We start from the raw sequence: 22,240 nt of genomic DNA, 5'->3' as shown, positions 1-22,240 counted from the left end.
TAGAAAAGAACCTATGTAGGTAACCTGGTACAGTCTCCCTGCTGGAGTGGGGCCAACCACAGAAGGCTACCTAAGACCATATCCAGAGTCTGCAGAGTCTCCCTCCCAAGAGGGTGAACTATGCCACTTCTCAGTCACTTTCAAGCTAAATAAACGCTTCCAGATATTGATATGGAACGTTTTTGCACCAGACTGATCTCATTTCCTCTTGTCCTGGTGCCATTCAAATGAAGATATTTTCAATAACTCGTATGACTAAATATATTACAGTACTGTTCTCTCAGTCTGATAATTTCTGAGGCAAAATACTGCTTAAGCAACAAGCAAGATTTTCAGATATCTGTATCATACTGCTGTTAATAAAGCAGAGCTTCATCAGGCATAGCAGTACACGAGTTTTGTTATCTTACTTCATGTTACAGAACAGATCATTTATTGAATGGTCTTAGTTGAGAAGGGGAAGGCAATTATTGAGATAAAGTGAGCAAAGAAAGACTACTTAAAGCAGATAAACTGTAACACACAGCTACTGAGCATATAGCATCATAGTTTCTCAGGACAGGAAGTTCTATTTCACCTCTTGCAGCAAAGCATAACCCAGCAATGCCAAATCAAAGGCAAGGAAGGTCAGCTACTCAGACTCTCCTAGGTCTATGATTATTTAATAGATTGACAAACATGTATAGAATCCAAAAGCAATTATCCCACTTCATACTAACCTCTGGAAGTATAGTAAGTTATGCCAAAAATAAAAAAAATTAAAAAATAAATAATAATAATAATAATAAAAACCTCCTTTCTTCTTTCAGAAGATGTTTTCCTGGAAACATTATGTAGTGGGAATGAAAGCTAAAAGGATTTTTCCAAATAGTCAATACGATACAGATAGGAAACCATTATACTTAAAAAAAGCACAAAATACAACTGCATGTAAAGAATAACCAGGTGTAGAGCAGGAAGTACTTTCAAGTTTGCATTTGGAGTTACTGGAATGTTGTGGAAGGACAGCCTTTCCTTACATCTGCAACAGGGATGGACACCACATAGGCAGATGGGGTTAAAGACTGTGTACTTTCTTTGCTCTGCCACCAAGTTTGGTTGGCTTCCCTAGTCACATATCCAGTCTACAAAGAAAACATCTACCACACCATTCTAACTGAGTAAAATGCAATCATGTAACTGTTGCCTGACACCATATAGAGACCACTTATAAAAGCAGACTACCAGAATGCATGTGAGATGCTTACACACAATCTTCTAACAAGGTTGGTTTGCCTCCTAAGTAAACACAGCATAGAGTTGAACTTACAAACAAGAATACATTTTGGGGCATCTCTTTCTAAAAAGAAACAAGCAAGGACAGACAGATGGACAGAAAGAAAGAAATTGCATCTATTTTTATTTTATTGCCCCATCCCAAAATAGGACTATATTGGGAAGAAACAAATTACTGAAGTTACTCATTTCTTCACTGTGATGTAGGGAGCACATCTTTGTTACATGACAGTATGACTGTATTGAGATAACATGAAGTGTTTCTAAACCTTACCTACTTGCTTAGAGCTATAAGCAATTGAACTGGACTAGATCAAGGAGTTTGCAGAATTAGGAGCTAAAGAAAGATGACTGTACTTCACAATTCCTGTCACAGGATATCTCAAGACAAAATTTTTTGTCAACTCTAGGCTCAAAACAGTTTACAAACAGCTTAATTAGCCCTTACAAAGACACTAGCATAACATACTGGAAGAGTATGCTATGTCACATTGCTCGTCATAAGTTATCCTGGCCCTCCTCTGGAAAATAAGAATTTTCAAATGACCAAAATTTAAAAATAATAAAAAAACTGAGCTTATCCCGTGCATTAAGGAATGCAATAGTCCTTCTGTATAACATCTGTATGATAACTATTGCCTCAGTGTTCATATCATATGCTTCAATATTAACCAGAAGCAACCTGTCAAGTTGCAGATTTTTAAAAGACTGAACTTCACTTGTATGCTGAGATTTATGAGCAATTCCTTTCAAGATATCTGGAAGCATTTTAAATCCATAAGGAATACAGACTTTTGAGATGCCAGGCATCAAGACAGACAGAAGCACAGCTGCCAATTTACTTAAAAGGTGGGATACATTACAAATATACAAAAAATATATTTGTCATGGGTTAAAAATCTTGCTTACCTTTGGTTAGAAATATTCTCAATGAATGCCTACTTGAGTCACTTTTTCCTCTAACTTAAGCAATACAGAGATACCTGCAAGTGAAATGAGACAGGTTCAGCTTGGTTGTTGCTTTATTTGTTCATTTATTTCTTAGGTGAACATGTCTACTTACAATGTTAAGGCGTAAGTTAAAGAAAAACAATAAAAAAGTCCAACACAATAACTTAAGAAGAACATTTATATAAAGTGAGAATCTAATAGCATATGGAAATACAATACAAATAAACTCTAATGGCTTTAAAATCCAGCATAGTGCAACACATATCATGTTTATGTGGTGCAACAGAAAATTTAAAGATGTTATTTGTGAAAGTTCTGGGCAATAAATTGGAAAAAAAAAAAGCTTTGTTGGGGAGGAGTGTAGGGGGATAGTATAATAAACAACCAGCTGCTGAACTATCAGCTTAGTTTCCTTATGGCTCTGCTTCAGTGATCATGATAAAGGGTGCACAGCTATTCCTACAACCGTATTTTATGTAGCAAGTAGCTCAGTAATATCTTCAATTACAAGTCTGAAAAAAAATTCATGATGTTTCATAAAATATTTTGCAGGAAGATAAGTCAGTTCCTTCCACAAAGTTTAAAAAAAAAAAAAAACATTCTGCTACATTTTGTGGAATTAATTCCAGCTAACAAGGCATCTAACACCCCAAACTTACATTCTACAGGCAAAAAAGAAAGTTCTTTAAACATTAAAGAAATCTATACTAATGACTAATAAATCTACCTCAAACATACAGAAATATTGCTAAATAAGAAGTAAAATAAAGTTTATATAAAACTATTTCATGTCTCTCAGATCAACATACAGAGATACAGTACATAACCACAATCTATCATTGCAGTTATCTGGCTATGTATGTTATCTATGTTACCACAGTTTCAAAGGGAGTTTATTTTGTCATGATCTCAGATAGCAAAATAGAGCTTGAAAACACACAATGTTACATTCATTTTGAAAGAAAGGAAAACACATAGCAGGAAGTAATGCTTTTTCCACTACTAAATCACCATAAGAACAAAAAATAATTCTATAAAGCATTTTACAGAATAGTGTATAAAATAAAAAAAAGGACACAGTTTCAAGATTCTAAGTCAACTACAAATCTAAGAATGGTGGTCCCTTTCAATATTAAGGATTCTATGATTCTATGTCAGATTAAAATGAAAAAAAAGTAAAAACACTGTCACAAAAAATTCTGATTGCCTATTTATGAATGCAGAAAGTGGAATCTATTGATCCATAAAGTAAAGTGAACTTCAGATAATTGCATGGTTCTTTCATGAGAGAGACAAGTGGGAAAACCATAGCCTCTGTCCAGATACCGGTATTTTTTTATTCCAAAGTTCAAACACAGAACACTTCATTGGGAAAAGAAATTATGACTTGAAAGAAGAGATAAATTGCTATATGTAATGAGAATTCATGGCTTTACCAGCATTCTAAGAGTTTCTACACATCAACCTGCCCTTCACACATGAAGATCTACAATTGAAAAATTACTCAAACGCAAGTTCCTTTAAACTTATGTAAGGTAATAAACTGCAAATCGGAAATAAGGAGAAACCATGCTTATTTTCTTTAATATACCTTAAAAGTTATTTGCAATATTAGACTTCATAAGACTGCTTTGGGTAAGACAACTGTCATGCATCTGGACCACTCCTATTTCACTGTTCCCAGAGTAAAACCCAGGATTGCTCTCTTCTCTACAAAGAGATACATGCATCTGTTCTGCAGGTCTGTTAATCTTCTCTTTCTGTTTTTCTCTGTCTCCTGGAATTGAAAACCAGGGCCTTGTCTCTTCAAAATAGCAAGTCACTGAGGAAACTAACTTGGCCAATGACAAGGCAAAGAGCTCACTTAAGAAGATAGCAGAAAAGGAAGTTTAAGAAGGCCAATCCATATCACGATTCCCATTTCGCAAAAGGGAAAACATTCAGACAGCTGTCTGTCATACATCATACACCATTTTCAAAGGTTAGAAATGCACTCATGATCTCAAATTCTTATAACCACAACCAGATGGTACAAGACAGAATAACATGGAAAACAAGCAGAAAAAAAAAAAGGCTGGAGCACGAAGTACGTAATGTTGAACACTAAATCACTGTGAATTCTTCCTTCCTTCTCAAACCTGATGTGTAATCTCTCTGAACCTTTGTATTTTTTATAATCAATCTTTTACTACTTTCTCTTCCTACTTTGCTTTCACAGTAAAAGCAGAGCATTAGTACCAAACAACTGATTTTTTCTGGCAAGATTTTTTTTTCCTCATGAAAAAAAAAGTTTTGGCTATGGAGCAAAAAGAATGTCCAGAAAGAATGGCCTAGATGGACAGCATCCAGACCAGAAAAGTCTAGTTCCAAAGTTAACTTCCAAGTGCTCTGAACACTGTGCAGATGGTCACTACAGGGATAAGCTCCACAGCAAGACAGTATGTCTGGAGTAACAACTTAGTGCACATTTACTGTAGAATTGGTCTATATAGCAAGTCTGATGTATCTTGGACAAACTTGACTATAGCAAAAAAACTATAGGTAAAGTAGAGGAAGTATGATGTGATACAATTTGTCATTAACTATATCTATCCCACTTGTTTTCTTGGTCAAATCTGTTTTCTATCCTATCAGCTTGCATACACAGGTCTCAATGAAAGTAATACTATGAAAACTACAACATATATAAGGAGTATAAAAACACTGATAGAGTAAATTCTCTACTAAAAAAAAAAACCAAAACTTTTTCTACATAGTCACCACCATTAGATAGATAGATACATACATAAGGTTGGAAAGGACCTACAAGGTCATCTAGTCCAACCATCTTCCTTCTTTCACCATGACAACTCACACAAGTTAACTGATCAAGATGCTCTTCATTTTGTGGTGTGACAGCTGTGCATGGCCACCTGGAACATGACTTCACTATCTATCTACACTGCTGAGATGCACCATCAAACAACCAACTCACTGTGCTCACATCCAACATTTGGTCTCCAGAAATGGTTGCCAAACAGGTACCACTTTTCCTCCTAGAAGAATTCAATGCCACTCCTTTGCTTCACATATGTTTCTTTGTCAGATTGCCCCTCTGCTGTCATCTGTCACTTGGCAGCAAAAGAGAATGGAATACAGGTGAGAAGATTCAATCCCTACTGCCATATCACCAGCATCTGCCTGTGATGTCTTGACATCATAAAATAGGAGACATTACTTTCAGAGCAGCTCTCATATAGACAACTAGATTATTCTGATATAATTGGAGATAATTAAAATGCCTAAAATACATAGTTCTTATCAGTTATAAAAGGCTCTTGTTAGTAGTAGAGAACATGCATGAAAACCAAATAACTAGCCACAGAAATTAATTTCATAACATAAGCAAGAATAAGACAGCTTGATTCACATGAGAATTATTGTTAGTATATATCAAAAGTCAAGAAAAACTTCGAAATGCGCATGCAGACATATAAAGAGTACAATAACACTATTTGTTATTATGCATAGTCTCAGTCTAATTATGACATTTGAAATACAGCCATCATTGCTAAACAAAGGTGGCTGATTTTTAAATGAAATCCACATTTCAAATACTCTTTTTATTTTGAAGTGTAGTCTATATTTGATCAAGTTCTTAAAGTGATCATACAGGATTTTGGACTAAACCAAAGTGTTTCATGTTCTAACTTCTGCTTTGATTTCAGCAACTGAAGAGGTTATCTAGCACTTATCAGGGGTCAAGACTGAATTGATTACATGTATTTTCCTGCTTGTTTCCCCTCTCTAAGCTAAATTCAATATAACTCCATATAAATTCCAATATTCCCAACACAATAGGTTGATCTCTGCAAAGGCACTTTTCCTTCCTTTCATACAGAAAATATCCTGTAAACAGCCTATTTCCCACTCCATAAGTGACTGCCTTTGTTTACAGGAAGGAAAGGCAACAAATCTCGCCATAGAACAGCAAGAACTGAGAAGTTCTGCTTCATTTCTTACTGTGCAGGTGTTTCATATGTGAAATCTATTGTAATTCCTCATTTCAGAAAGAAAACATGCTGCTTCTTTTTTAAATACAGACCAAGAAACAGAAAACAAAAGAGTAAGGAAGTAGCAGCATGCCTCACTGTTAAATAAAATGAAAATATAAAATGAACAAGCCATAAGCAAGATCCACAATATGCTTTCTTTTCTTAGCTCTGGGCAACGACACAGAAAAACAAGAGTCACCAAGGTTTAGAAGGTGAAATGTAATAAAAGCATGGACCCAAAGATGCAACAAAAACTTGATTAAGAATTCACTTGGTTTGTTTTGCATTCCAGCTTCCGAAATTCCACCTTTATCTTCCCTTTTCCCATGTAGTTCCTGTTATAATTCAATACAAATATAACACAAATCTTCAAGGCCTGGGATTGTACTAGCTGTAAAAGCTATTATCCTTGCTTTAAAAAATCTAAAAAACCTGATTTTGGATATCATTATTTCTTTTTGTTTGTTTGTTAGTTAATGTTGACTTGTGAACAAGGCTTTTCCTCTGAATCCATAATTTGTCCTAATTTAATGTTCCCCAGACAGACATACACAAATCTAGATTCTGTCCATCTCTGACCATTAAAAAAAAACACCAAACCACTCCTTATTTTACAAGTTTCAACAATATAAATGCTGGTTGTGAGTTACAAAGTCCGTTTACAATTTAAGCCAACACTTCCCATTTACAGAGAATCTTCTCAAGCACTATCCTGAACCAAACATAATCAAGTGTCAAAGAAGTCACGAGCAAAAAGAAAAATAACTCACACTGGATCAAGACATCTGATAACTGAGTTCACATATGCTTGTGAATTGAAGTAATATTTAAACCTATTACTGTAAGAGTTACACTCTAAGTTCAGTAATTATTGCTGTCATCGTTTCACGACTTCTGTTATTGGTATTCCACATCATAACATCATATAAGGCACTGGGAGTTAGAGTTAATGCTCCAGTTTAACAGACTGACAAATTTCTGGGTACCTGGTTCTCTGAAAAGAAGAACTACATACCCCATAGGACTTTGCATTCCCATTTTCCACCCAAAGCAAAGATAAAGCTGCACACAAGTCCCGAGACCTCTTTCTGCTGCGTGTCAGCTGTGGGAGCTTCTTAACCATCTCATCTTTAGCTTTAGAGTAAGACCTTCAGTTTCAGACACTCTCTCTCTCATTTTATTTATTAGCATTAATTCCAATTATATTGTATTATATTGTGTAATGTCACATTCTGTTATCTTATTTAGTAAATTAGCTTTCCACCTCAGATCATTGCAGCTGTTTTATTTTTAAGCCCATCTCCCTGCCCCCTCCCTTCTCCCTCTTTCCCAGGGCATGGAATCAGGCAGAACCAGCACATAAACCATTGACAATTGCACATCAAAAGTGTTCATGAGAAAAAAGAAATTTTAAGCTACAGAAAGCTCTGCCTTCCAAAACTCCTTTTCAACTCAGAAATTGATTGTGTGCTATACTCAAATGATCTTTATTAGAAATAACTCATCATATCACTAGATGCCTTCTTACCTATAGTACATTATAGTTTGCCAATTTATTTCTTTTTGATTTCAACATGCCACCTCTCATTCTGCCCATCTTGTACATAACATAAAATATTATTTTCCATTCGTAGGTTTTTATTTTTTTCTCCCCTCCCTTCTTCTTTGAAGCAATGCTTAACTCTGAGCATTTTTTCTCCCACTTTGCAACACTCCATTTTGACCACGCAGCAAAGCCACATAGAAATCAAGACCACAAAGAATGAATGAAATCATATCAATTTGGACACTATGAATTCTCATGCTTGGACCACAGATCATAGAAGATGCAGTACAAAGTATGGAGTAGATAACAGCCAATTTTTGATCTATTCTGTGACACCTTGTTTTGAATGTCCGCACTGGTTCTGATCTCTGCCAGAAGTGTCTCACCATTTACTCATACTTTTTTTTTTTTAAATATACTTTGTGCTCTTCCATACTTAATCACAGAAATGAGGTGAATGGCTTAATTATGAATAGCTTGATATAACCACAGCAAAGTTGAGAATCATCACACAGTGAAAGAGAAGGTGATTTTAACATCCTGTGTTGAGCAACACCCGAGCTCCACAATGAGAGATTTGAAATGTTTTTGATACCCAGTAAACACACAAAGAGAAAAAGTGTAAATATTAAAATTTCAAACAATAAAGATGAGTTACCAGCCTGAACTGAAGTTACTAAGCAAGGCAGAAATCATTGACTACATCCATAATAAAGCAGATTAAAAATATCATCAATAAGATGAAGCAGTATTGATAGTTTTCTATTGAAGATAAGTGGAATGGAAGACAACTGACTTAAGGCAAATGCTTAGAAGAAGCAAAGCAGCATGTTATAAACCTCACTAAATTTGTGCTGTGAATGTTAATGCACACAGTTAAATTTAAAATTCAAAACTTTGAAAAAGTTTGTTTCTCCCATAGGATGGCTGAATTCTTTGTCAGTAACTTTTGTTTGCATAGAAATGGTGCTTTGTTTTTTTTTCTCCCCTCTCTGTGAGATACAATGAATAAGCAAACAAATAAATCTTTATCAGCTCTGTTTTCTTCAAGAGCGAGAAGTAGGGTAGGTTTCAAATTTTATCAGTGGAGAGGATTTCTTCTTTGTAGTATTATTTTCTCTCATAAACAGGATTAGAGTTTTGGGAATAATGCCTCACTGTGTGTACAATACGACTTCTTGTCAGTGCTTTTTCGAAATAAAAATATGAGCCACATTCACTTTAGAATGTAGTAATAAAAGATAGGGAATAGAGGATGAGCAAAAACCTAATTGTGTGCAGATAAGTTCTTAAAAGTTGGTACCACTGTTCTGATGGCAAATACGGCCACAAAAGTACAAGACAGGGAGCCGAAACTTCAACCAATCCTCTAGTGATAGAGTTTCATTGTAAGTTTGAGTATGGATCGTAGATTCATGACAGCGATGGTTATAAGAGACTTCTGACAGTCACACTCCTACTCAGAGCAGGGCTATCATCAGCACGAGAAAAGGCCAGGTATGGCTTAGTTTGATTGAGTCTTGAAGACCTTCAAAGATGCAAAACTCAACAGGCAGCCTATTCATTGGCTGCACTGCACTTTCTGGAGCTTTCTTCCTCATATCTAATGGGAGCCCAACCAAATCACAGACTGTGGTCGCTCAACCATCTGGCACCACAGAGAAAGATTGCACTCTTATTTTTTGTAACTGCCCCTTGAGTTCCTGTGTGATGCTCTCAGGTCACCTACTAGTTGCTGCTTGATCAGAGAATCATGCCTAGCTCTGTCAGTTCCTCCTGACAGAAGGGAGCCCCAGACAGCAGAGCTACTATCCAAGCTATTGGTACTCCCCACTTTGTAAACGTCCCCCCTGAACTGTGGGGAACAAAATTGGATATTCGACATCGAAATATTTATTGTACCATCCAGATAACTATATTATTATTCGCCACTGAAATAACCAGTTATTTAAAAATGAAAACAGTTACTAAGTTTAGCAACTGAATTCATCATTTCTTCAGTCAACACAATTATAATGTCACAGCACATTTCATAGACACACATTTGATTAAAAAAAACCTATTCAAAATTCTGTACAGTCCTCTTTCAACCTTAATTCCATGATCTAACACTGAAAAGACTGACAATGCCTTCAATTGCATTTAAATGTCTCTTACTTCCCTTTGAAGCATAGAGATTAAAATAGTCTAACTGGTCATCAAATTCTTTCCATGAATATGAGTCTCAATTTACAACCATTGCTTTTTATAGTCAGCACCCAATTACATGGTGTAATAGTAGAACAGAATAAGTCAGATTAAATACTCACACTGAGTGCAAAACATAATGGAACATACAAGGAAAATGTCCATAAAACAATTAATAACGATCCTTCTGAGGACTGCAGAGACCTGAGCTGAGAAGTACACACTATAATACACTCTAACAAAGAGACTCCATCTTTCATATCCAAACTGGCCAATTTGGAATCAGCCCAAAACTTTCAAGCCCTGAAATAAATTTAACTGCTATCCACAGATTGCCATTTTGGTGACAGATTTTAGCCACATTGTTATTCTAGTATCAATGACAACAAAGACAAAAATCACCATAATTTCACCCAACAGGTGAACCAGGAGAAATAGTACTTTTTATGGAAGCTGCAACACTGGATGTTTTAAGCTACAATAGTTATCCTACACTTAACAAAAAAATTTAAAAAAAATTAAAATAAAAAATTAAGCCTATGAAAGTGTAAACTTTACATAACAATTATATTATCTGATTCCAACCTTATATGTATACATATAAACTATAAACAACTTCTGTATTTACTTTGACAAAAAACATTTTTACTAGGTGTTTAGATTCCCATCATAACTAAGGCCCCACATTTATATGCTTACTCTACAGTCTAGAACATGTTCTACAGACAAAAAAGAACCTATACAACATTTTTCATATGTTTTAGTACAAGACTTTTTGATTTAACTGATTTTTTCACCACTGTATTTCACTCATCCCTGACATAGCTGCAAAGATGGCTCATTCACAAGCAGGCTAAATAAAGGCAATAAGGCAGATTTGCAGAGCTCTGAAATTTTTCATTATCTACAAGAGGTGCACTGAAAGTAATGTCTCCTTAACCCATTGTTCTTGCAAATGAAACTTCAGAAACTTACTACAAACACAGCATGGTTTGGTTATGAATGAGAAATAAACAGCACGTATTTCAGACACCTAAATAAACCAACCAGACCTGACAATCAAACTAGAACTATCCCAAAGGTACTATGGCACAAGAGGAGAGACAAGGAAAAGGAATAGCTTGCCACCAATGAAACAAAAATAATTACTAAGACCAAGGTTGGCACGCTACACCAAGAGAAGTAAAGGCCTTATTTATGAAGGACTTTTATAGACTACTGTCTGAGGGAAATAAAAAACAACACATTTAAATGACTGAATAATTAGCATGGATGACAGTTTCACATTGCCATGTGCCATATACAGTTATTTCTGTTCCATCTTCAGTTAAAATATTCTCTGAGTTTGTATTTTTAAAGAGGCCATCTGCTGCTGAACTTAAACAAATGGCCTTAATTATAAAGCAGTTATGGCTATTGAGTATTTGCAAAACGGGAGTAATAGCCACCTATAAGTTGCTTAAAAAAAGAATTTTGCCAACAGACTGTCCATGCTCCATTATTTTGTGCATAGAGTTTAGAAAACAGCAAGACTTTGCACCTTCTTGCATTCTACTATTAGCCCTGATTGAACAGAGATCAGCAGATCTGGCACCACATCATGCCACATCTTCCATCTTGAAAGTCTACTCATTCATTACACTGCCCTCCAGTCTTGTGAGTACAGTCTTCGGACTCGTTAAGAACATTCATTAACCACACAGAATTTAACCTGATCTGGAACAAACTCAAGGCTGCCAAAATTCTAGAAACCTACAGTCAAAAACTAGTTTAAACATTTAGTTTTACAAAACTAAACCAAGACAAACCCTTCTATTACAAAGTCTCAGTTGTCACTAGGAGGAAGGCTGGAATAAAACATTTCCAAAGTGACTCAAAAATCAGTTACTTTGTGTGCAGCCATGCAGATTTAGCTCAGCAATTCACTTGTATAACAGTTTATACCCTTGGAGGACCTTACCTACAATGCATTCAGTTCCAAAAACTGCAATACAAAGTAACAAAACTTCAGTGGCAAGTGATCCACCGTTTCCACTTTCTGACATCTAGCAACCAAAAAAAACTGCAAGTTAAATATCAGCTGCCTAAAAAAGGGTGACAGTGATATTCTAATACAGTTTTAAGGCTTAACTGGATGTGTAAAAGTAAAATAAAACAAATACAACCCAACAACATCATGTTTTATGCTGAGGCTGAGGGTAACCTGTTTCTTTCTGTTCAGTTGTAAACCCAAGATCACTGAAAGAACAAAGAAGAAAGCGATCCACTTCAGATCTAAGAGGGTTTTTCTTTTCTTGTTTGTGGAACAGAGAGCAAAATTGTAAGTCACAGGTTTTTTCTTTCTGCATTTTTGCTGTGTGCACAAACACGTACACACACATTTACCCACCCTCTCCCAAACCCTACAGTGGTTTGTGATGTGTTTCATTTCTTTTTAGTAGAAGGTTCTTCCCAAGAAATTCAAACTACGCTTCAAGTATGAGGAATGTTAAGAATGAGATTGAGTGGTACTTAAAAGTACTTGAGACAACTGTACAATTGCAATATACATACTTAACAGTTACCAGATCTAAGTATCCTAAATATCACCCAGCCTTACATTCCTCTTCCAATAAATTTATTCATATTTATTGTTTCTGTCATGATTATTAGCTGGAGAGATTCTAAAAAACTTACACTTTTAAAAACAAATAGGTACAAAGGTGCTTTTTACTACAAACAAAAGTATTTTCAACGTAGTGTACTTTAAAGATTTGATACTACAAGAGGATCAGAAAAGAACATATATTTCAGACAATGAGAAAGACAATGTTTTTGTCTGACATGTTTTTTCATTCCCTAAAACAGCATTCAACACTGATTTCTGAATCAAAGGGATGTTGAAAAATTGTTAGTGAACTTTTTTTGTGAAAACAAAAAAAAAAAAATCAGGATTCTGGACCTTGGCACTGTGAAGGGAAAAAATGACAACTTTATAGAGAAAGAAAAATAAGATGAGGGCAATGGGAGTAAACCTATACCCAGGCTTTCATTCTATTGTACTGAAAGTGACAGGTGAAAAGAATCTGTATCAGCTCTGTAAAGCTGTGACAGTTCTGTACAAAGACAGGCTCACTTTGCAGGGCTTTTGTTTATCTCATATCAGCCCATTATAAAAGATAGCATTCAATTTTCAGACAGATCTCTTCTTGTTACAGTGAAACCAAAAGGTTAGAGCAGTTAGACTGGCCAGCCAAGTTACTCACATGAGAACTCTGATACTAATAGGTTATTTTGTCATAAAATAATGGAAAAGTAGTCATGAATAAAAATTAAAAAATAAAGAATAAAAACTAGCAAACTTCAAGCTTACTTTGTATGTCTTTCTGCTAAAAAAATGTTAATGATCAATAAGTAAAAAATAATGACAATAAATTAGATCGACAACTTCATTTGACCTAGTCAAAGAACAGGCAGACAGAAATGAAGGGGATTCTTTTTATACAAGGAGGGAAAAAAAAATACAATAAAGGATGTATTTTTTCTTTTAATATATTAATTGCTCTGTCAGATTACAAAACTCAAAGTCATTTGTTTGTTTGTTTTTGTTGTTATTTTTTTTTCCAAATAACTGTTCTTCTAATTTAACAATAAATGGGAGCATTTAAAACACATTTGCATGTATGGAAGTTATTCTTAATAAATACATGCTCCCATTAATTTGGTCTCCTCATTCTCTCTGCAATAATAATAATAAATATTTTTCTTTTATTTAGTCATGTATGGGGAGCTAAACAAATGAGGACATTAAGTCCATGAATTCACTGAGAGAAATTGCTGTCTGACACAACAAACTTGCAGATTCTTACCTCTTGATTACAAATATTATTAACTGTTCTAATAAGATGATGCTACCTTTTTTTAAACCTACCTTCTTTACCTGCAAGTGCCTTGTAATTTACTCATCTTTGATGATAAAAATTTACCAAAACATACTAGTGGCTACAGCAGTCACACAACAGGGAGGAAAAAAGAAAGGTGAATTAACAAGGAACCTCTGTCCAGGTTTTCAGAGCTCCAGAGTCTTCATACTGGCTGTATGTACCATGCAAGGTGTTTAGAAACAAAAATCTCATTCTATAGGACATGAAATCCATTGGTCAAATTATGAGATCTTGATGACAAACTGACTCCAAGATGCTTAGAATCAGAGAATGTCCACAGATGGAAGAGACACACATCAAGTCCATCTCCTGGTTTCAAACAGGACTATAAAAAACAAAAATAAACACCATGCATCTGAGAGTTTTGTTCAATGCTTCTTAAAATCTGGCAGGCTTGGCATAGAATAACAAAATATCCCAAGTTGGAAAGGATTCACAAGGCTTTAATCACCATTGTACACTGGGTGCCAGACTATTTTAGTATTTTGACTACAAGATAAAGCTCACTAATCCTACAGGTATCAAACAAACAAAAAGGCTAAGATTTGTAGTTTGGAAAGTGTTCAGGAACTTTAAATCCATTGATTTAGGAACAAACAAACAAAAGAAGAAGCCATTATCTTTGTGTTATATAGACTGACTTTCCCTTAAATTGATGAGAGAAAAACAGTCAAGTTTAACTAGCTTGAAAGGACAGAGTAAAAAAACATCATCTATTAAGGAAAGAACACTGCATCACAAGGAAGAATTCAAAACCAACAAGAAATTTCACACTGTCCTGAATTTTCTTACATTAGGTGCTATGCTTGTCCCATACAAGACATTGGTAGATAAGTAATCTCATTTATTTCGCTGAAGTCAACAGGCAAACTGTGCTTTTGGCCTAATCAGGCACTAAGAGCGTGCTTAGCATACTCTTAGCACAAGTAAACATGAAACCCTACAGGCACGAGCAGTCAGGAAACAAATCTGTGTACATGCTTCTCAGGCATAAGGTGTGAGCTAACAGTCAGCCACCTTTCATCAGGATGCATGCTCTGCCTCCAGCTTCTGCTTAGATGAACAATGCACTCCGCCCTTCTAGGTACAGTAACACATCCAGGGTTGAAGTGAGTTACGCTGTTATACCACAGGCCTACACTACTTAAAGAAAAGTGACTTATTCCACAAGTGGGTAATGGCAGTCAGTAGAAGGGTGTAGGAGGCAGAATAGAGCACGGAGTGAAAGCCATGAAGAGTTTTATTGTAGAATGAAAGACTGTGGGAGGAGAAGAGTATTACAATAAACCATAACATCATTTCTAAGAAAAAAAAAGTATTCTAAACAGAATTTTTCTTAGTTCATTGCCAAAAACATTGAAGGTCATAAATATTTAATTAGGAGCTGGAGTTTGATGTTTCATAACACATCATAACTGCAAGGTTTTACTGTGGTCAGTTCAACTGTGAAAGTTTTTTTTTTTTAATTGTTGCTATAAATCACCTGAGCTACTGGTAATTAGTTGCAATTTTGTTTAATGCTTCTGAAGCTACTGTCCCCAAAAGGCTCAGAAAGATAGTTTCTATCAGTTTACTCGCAAGTAAGTAATCCCATTAGGATTTGAGCTGACTTCAAATTATTAGTCTCTTGGGCAAGAGTAGAAGCAAAGTAAGAGCCAGAACACTATGGTTAAAGAAACCAATTTGAAAGCAAAATAAAGCTTGCATGTGCTGAAGTTCCTGCTTTAAAGAAGAGGTGAAGAAAAGAGCTTCCTGGGGAATAATTGGAAAGTATAGGTCTGACTGACAGCTATTTCCTTAAGTCATCAATAGCTCAACAGGACACAATTCAACCCCATACCTTGCATTCAACCATTCTGTATTTTTCCTCCACAACCAAAACTTCCCAATAAATGAAAATTTCTCCAAATTCCCTCATGTTTCTTGATCTCCAGAAGTGCAACTTCATACACAAAGGTAGGAAAAATGAAGTAGTAACACAAAAAGACATTGTAACAGAGATTAGTGGCTAAAATAAACTATCTTTACAAGACAAAACAAGACTACTAACTTGGTAATAATTTATAAGGTAGCTGGTGCTGCACCAGAGTTGACAGAATCATAGAACGGTTTGGATTGGAAAAGACCTTTTAGATCATCTACTTCTAAACCCTCTGCTACAAGCAGGGACACTTTCCACTAGGCCAGGTTGTTCAAAGCCCCATCCAGCCCAGCCTTGAATGCCTCCAGGGAAGGGGCATCCAAAGCCTCTCTAGGAACCCTGTTCCAGTGTCTCACCACTCTCACAGTAAGGAATTTCTTCCTAATATGTAGTCTCTCACATAAGTAACATTACATTTTATTTTAATCTTTAACAATGAAACAAAGTAGGCTTGTGGGTGTGTAGTGGAGAAAGGGTGGCGGGGGAGGGGCAGGGGTGGTACATACACTGTGAAAAGTTCTGAGTATCTTAAGATACATTTGGTATCTGATCAAGAACCACAGTTCTTTTGCAGTGTTCTAAGAGAAGAGATTTGTGGTGCGTAGAGTAAGAGTTCTATCAAACTTGTGCAACTGTATGGGAACTGTTGAATCATGGTCTGAACCACTGATAGATCACCTGATCAAGCAAGCACTGAGTCAGCCACAGCAGCACAGGTGAAGGCAATTCACCTGCGTGACTGGAAGGGGTGGAGTCTGTCTCCACCTCTCCTAGACCCCATTTGAGGGCTGACCACCACTGGGGAAGGATCTCTTTTTGGGAGATTTTCCTTCAGAGTTTACTATTGTGAGTCTAGGACATGGGTTAGCATTTTTTCCTCCTTTATTTTGATTGTCTCTTTTCCATCACAATAATCTGTCTAACTACACCATCTATAAAACATCTTGTCTGTAATACCATTTGGTATTATTCATTGTCTTAACCTCACACCTTACAATAATAGAAGCTGAAAATGAATCATATATAACTTATTATATATAATCCAAACCAAAACAGAGGAAATCCATCTTTCCATTCTTAAAGTAATCATAAATCTGAATTCTTGTCTTCAGTTAATTTACACAATATTTTTGAATATTCAAGTGAATAGCAAAAAATTGCCCACTCCAGCAGTAATCCTTAATTCAACAACAGCAAATCATGAAGGACAACAGTCATAACCTTGAAAGGGTAGAAGTTACATAATATGACAGTTTGAAAAAATAAAAGGTAGAAAGCAATTTGTTTTATAAGTAAAATGATGAATTAGCACTAGAACGCTCCAATCTTTTATCATATTTTGGCACACCTTTACAGTCAATTCCATTTTAACAGAACATAGGCTGATCGTTATGTCCACAGGTTTCATTTACTTTTGTTATTATTGTTGTGGATTTTTTTTTTTAACATTAAGAAAAATTTAAAACAAAATAGGTCTTTCTGACCTTTAACACTAAATTGACAACCTTACTTTAGGTTAGATTTTTCTGCGACATTACATATATATGATTTGCTGTATTAGTCTGAAAAGTGCATCAGCTCCTTTAGAGCAAAATCTTACAGCCACAAAGCCAGAGCATTACAAACAATATCCATAACACAGCACTGAGTGGTACACAGCTGTATCAAGAGCAGGAATTCTTTCCTCACTACTCCAGCAAAAGTATCAGTGCCCAAATTAAAAAGTAGATCCAAATCACTTTATTATCCATGCTTATGTAACAATGACAGTAAGCAAGAAATTACAACAATTTTCAGACTGTCCTGAGTATTTGATTTTGATCATCCTGGAGCAACAAACTAGGGGATAGACCATCACAAATATTAAGTCCTCTGGCATCACTTATTAGCCTATCAGGAATGCAGTGCCATTCTACTTAAGTTCCAGTAACAGAACACAAACTGCTTTAAGAGTTTTGAACAATTGGTATGAAAGCCTCCCTTACCAAAACCTGTTTTCAAAATGCTCAATACTTTGGCTTTTCCATTTGTATTTCCACTTCTGCTTTGACTGATTTTTTTCCCATATTAGAAGCAGACAAAAGAAAACAACAAGTTACAGGCAACATAACACTACTCTTTCATGATGTGCTAGTAAGGAATGCTAGTAAAAAAAATGTAGATTTTTTCAGAACATCCATCAGAGAAAACCAACCCTCAAGGTTGGAGATGGAGTTACTTTAGGACAACAGTTTGCTTATAATTAAAATAGAGAAAAAAGGCTAGAAGACTAGCATAACTGATAAACAAAGTCTGTCACCAAAAGCTTCCTAAGATATTACCAGAAAACATTAACAAATCAATATTTGTTTACAATTGCATATGTTCTATTAACTTCAGTGGAATCAAACAATGATTCTAGTTAAAATGAACAACAAAAAAAAATCAGAAAAGAGATCAACATAAAGCAAATACAGGAAGCCACATGCTTCTTTTAGTGTTCATAACCAAAACACTGGTATTTATTCAGCTATATGAATGTGAGTCAAACCACTACAAGCAAAAGCAATTAAACACTCAAGAAAAAAAACCAAAACATTACAACATAGTAATCTGTGATTTTTTTTTTGTTTTGTTATTAATTTAGAAGACACATACTGCCTTAATGAGGAGAAAACTGAAGATAGATGGTAAGGGGATGGGGTTGGTTCAGGGCATACTTTCTCCCGCGCCCTACACCTCAAGCTGAACCAGAAAAACAAATGAATCACAAACCAAAGCAATAAAAACAAACAATGCCATACAACTAAAGAGCAAAGTAGCACGTCATACTGCTACTACTGCATTTTAAATTACTATACTGTCACTATCTGATATATAAGCCATATGGCTTACATATATCGATATATTCAAGAACACTACTGATTCAGCTGGGTTCCTGTGAGCTGTACATGGCAGCATGATTCCCTAGATCAGCTCATCAATGCTATTAAAACAAAGACAAGAAAGCTGTTCATACAACCTGGAACCAAGAAAGTACCTGACAGTACCATATTGAAAACAGAAAAGGAGAAAATACACAGTCATGAAAAAACTAGAAATAAAAGACAGTTCATTAGATGAAGTCAAAGATCAATAATTAAGCCAATCTTAGTTCATATTTTCATTAATGGCCTTGACCCTAAATGGGCGTTGCTAATGAAATCTGAATATAACACAGATGGAAAGCACTTGCACTGTTAAGGAAGGTCAAAAAGTTACTGAAAAAGGACAAAATGAGTTTTGAGGAATAATTCCATTTCACTTTTGTGTGCAAAGTCACACACAAGAATGAAAGGAAAAATCTTTCATCATTCTGGTAGCTCATCAGAACAGCAGAAAGAATAAACATTACATCGTACTCAACAAGAATACAAAACTGCACAATATATCCAGTAGAAATATCACTTTAAAGTCTTTTTTTTTTTTTTAGAGAAAATACTGCTTAAATACTTCATAGACAACAGAAAAAAACCCAGAAAATAAAAGAAAAAAGCAACCAACTCACAGAGCAAGTGCAGAGAAGGACCTGTTTTCCAGTCACCATAAAAGTCATCACAAAGAAAAGCTAAATGCTTGTCTTATTTAAAGACTAGCTAAAATTTTGACTAGTTTAACCTCAGAAAAATGAGGCCTGACAATAATATCAGGAAGGAAGGAAAAGTATGTAAGCTAAATAAGGATATTGCTCTGTGGTGTGGCTGACATATCCAAGGGATGAGATGCCATCCAGAGAGATCTAGACTGGCTCCAGCAGTGGGCCCAGGTGAACCTCATGAGGTTCAACAAACTCAAGTGCAAGGTCTTGCACCTGGGTTGTGGCAACCCCCATGTATCAGCATAATCTGGAGAGAGAAAGGATCACGCACTGACACAAAAAGACTTGGAGACACCAGTGAAAGGCAAGGTGGACATGAATTAGCAACGCACCCTCACAGTTCAGAAAGACAACCATATCCTGGGCTACATCAAAAGAAGCATGACCAGCAGGGCAAGGGAGGTGATCCTGCCCCTCTACTCTGCACTGGTGAGGTTTCATCTGGAACACTGCATCCACACATGGAGTTCTCAGTAGAGAATACATATGGACCTGCTGGAGCACATCCAGAGGGCAGCCACAAAAATGATCCGAGGGATGGAGCACCTTTCCTATGAGGACAGACAGAGAGCTGAAACTGTTCAGCCTGGAGAAGAGAAGGCTCTGAAAAGACCTGATAGCAGCCTTTTAGTACGTAAGAAGGGGCTACAAGAGAGAAGGGGAAAGACCCTTTAGCAGACTGTTGTGATAGGACAAGGGAAAACTGTTTTGAAGTAAAAGAAGGGAGATTCACATTAGATAAGGTATAAGTTGTTTTTGTTTTTTTATTTATAATAAGGGTGATGAGGCACTGGAACAAGCAGTCCAGAGAGGTGGTGGATGCCCTGTCCCTCTGAGCACCCTGATCTAGCTGTAGGTGTCCCAGTTCATTGCAGGGAAGTTGGACTACATGACCTTTGCAGACAGTTTCTGAGAAAGGGACCCTTAATTTCAGTATATCTTCCACATAGAGGTTAGAAAAAAAAATTCTAGTCCTCAGTAAAGCAAGTCCCTGGAACAGCCTTCCATTACACATATGAGATGGGAGAAAAAAAAAGAAAACAAGCAAAAACACAAAGAAGCACAGGCAACATCAGTAAATCAAAACTGAAAGAAACTGGTTTATTAAGGAGATCAATGATGCAGTTGTTTATTTAATAGAGTAATAGGATTAATAATTATGCAAGTACTTGAGTTCAGGATAAAGGATGTTTCAGGCTAGGACTCTCCATCTGGTACTTACCATCAGACTTAGAATTCTGAGATCTGTCAACTTCATAAAATAGAAGTTTTGCCTCCTTTTGTTCAAAATGTGTCTCAAAAGGACATCAAAGTGAACTTCTCTAAATCCTTTCCAAAAGGTCAACCAAAAGAAATAAAAAATAAAAAACCACAATTTCTTCCCATCTTTAGCAAAACATCAGAAATGAATCTGTAACCCTCTGCCAACTGCTGAGCACTATCAGGATTATTTCAACTTAAAGGAGGTTTACACTAAAGGAAATTATTTCCATTCCCTTTCCTGTTTGTTTTGTTTAACTCAGCATGCATTTACACTTTCATTCATGCTGCAGCTGAGCAATATAAACTCTTGATTTAAAAAAATATATATGTATATATAAAAACAAAACAGATCTAAAGGGTCTGATTCAAACCTTGGTAAGCACAGAAATATTTAAGTAAATTACTGTTCATAGGTACATTAGGTTGGAAAGGACCTACAAGATCATCTAGTCCAACCATCTTCCTATCACTATCCCTACCCACTGAGCTACTAAATCAAATCCCTCAGCACCTCATCTAAACGCTTCTTGAACAGCGCTAGGGATGGTGCCTCAACCACCTCCCTAGGCAGGCCATTCCAGTGCCTGACCACTCTTTCAGAGAAAAAATGTTTCCTCAGGTCTAATCTAAATCTTCCCCGGCGCAACTTGTGGCCATTCCCTCTCGTCCTGTCATTATTTATCAGGGAGAAGAGGCCCACCCCCTCCTCACCACAACCTCCCTTCAGGAAGTGGTGGAGTGCAATAAGGTCTCCTCTGAGCCTCCTCTGTGGAGTCGGAGGAGCAAGAACAGAAGTCATCTCAATCTTTTGAGGTTCTCCTGGGCTTTCTTCATTGTTAATGAACCTCAGAGGTAAGACTAAATATAAAAAGATGCAGCAGCAGCTGTTTTCAGAACTGAACTTGGTTTTGGACTTTTAAACCTTGATTTATCACACCATTTTTTTTTTTAGCAGTTGTACAGATAATTCCAGCATAGATTATTAGAAGCTCAACCATAATAAAATTAGTAATCAGAGCAAGAGAGATACAAATTCAGTTTTGACATGCTCAGAGCTAATTTCAAACTCAGATTGTCCTTCTCTCTAACAGTAAAACAATATTTCTGGAAGAAATCCAACCGAGTAGTTCAACAGATGTTCACACATTCAAATTCTAGTATTGCTAATCATGTTTTAGAATTCAGTGATAAGGTTAGTGATATAAATCTGAAGCAAAACCTGAAAAGATGCCATTTTCTTTCAATACTTATTCTTTTGTTCTGGATTATAGTTATAAAATACTCCCCAAAAAAGTTATTGGCAGTTAAATTCTTGTCAACTGGTTTAAACAAAGAATATGCAATGTAAGTACAAAACACTGCATTTCTTTGGCTTAAATAAAAATCTTTCCAATATTATAATGGAGGAATATTCTGTACTGCAATAGATGAAGTAGAAACACAATATAGTGGAACAACAACTAAAATTTACCATTATCAGACAAACTACAATCGGTGGTATTATATAAATTCATACTAGAGCAC

At 35.8% G+C, this 22,240-nt stretch overlaps 1 protein-coding gene across 3 annotated transcripts in view; it reads right to left on the bottom strand.

Moving 5' to 3' along the window:
• The window catches only part of SIPA1L2 (signal induced proliferation associated 1 like 2), a 133,463-nt gene that overhangs the window by 102,348 nt on the left and 8,875 nt on the right, over nucleotides 1-22,240 (bottom strand). For all 3 annotated transcript variants that reach the window (XM_065730351.1, XM_065730359.1, XM_065730366.1), the window contains exon 2: nucleotides 2,185-2,258. The gene's annotated coding sequence lies outside the window, so the exon portion shown is untranslated. The remainder of the gene's footprint in view (nucleotides 1-2,184; nucleotides 2,259-22,240) is intronic.

The sequence above is a fragment of the Cyrtonyx montezumae genome, unplaced genomic scaffold, assembly GCF_038088225.1.
Source record: "Cyrtonyx montezumae isolate F1298 unplaced genomic scaffold, pur_monq_1.0 scaffold_0, whole genome shotgun sequence".
Taxonomy (NCBI): Eukaryota; Metazoa; Chordata; class Aves; order Galliformes; family Odontophoridae; genus Cyrtonyx; species Cyrtonyx montezumae.
Note: the sequence above shows the minus strand (reverse complement) of the source record. Positions and strands in the feature narration are given on the sequence as shown.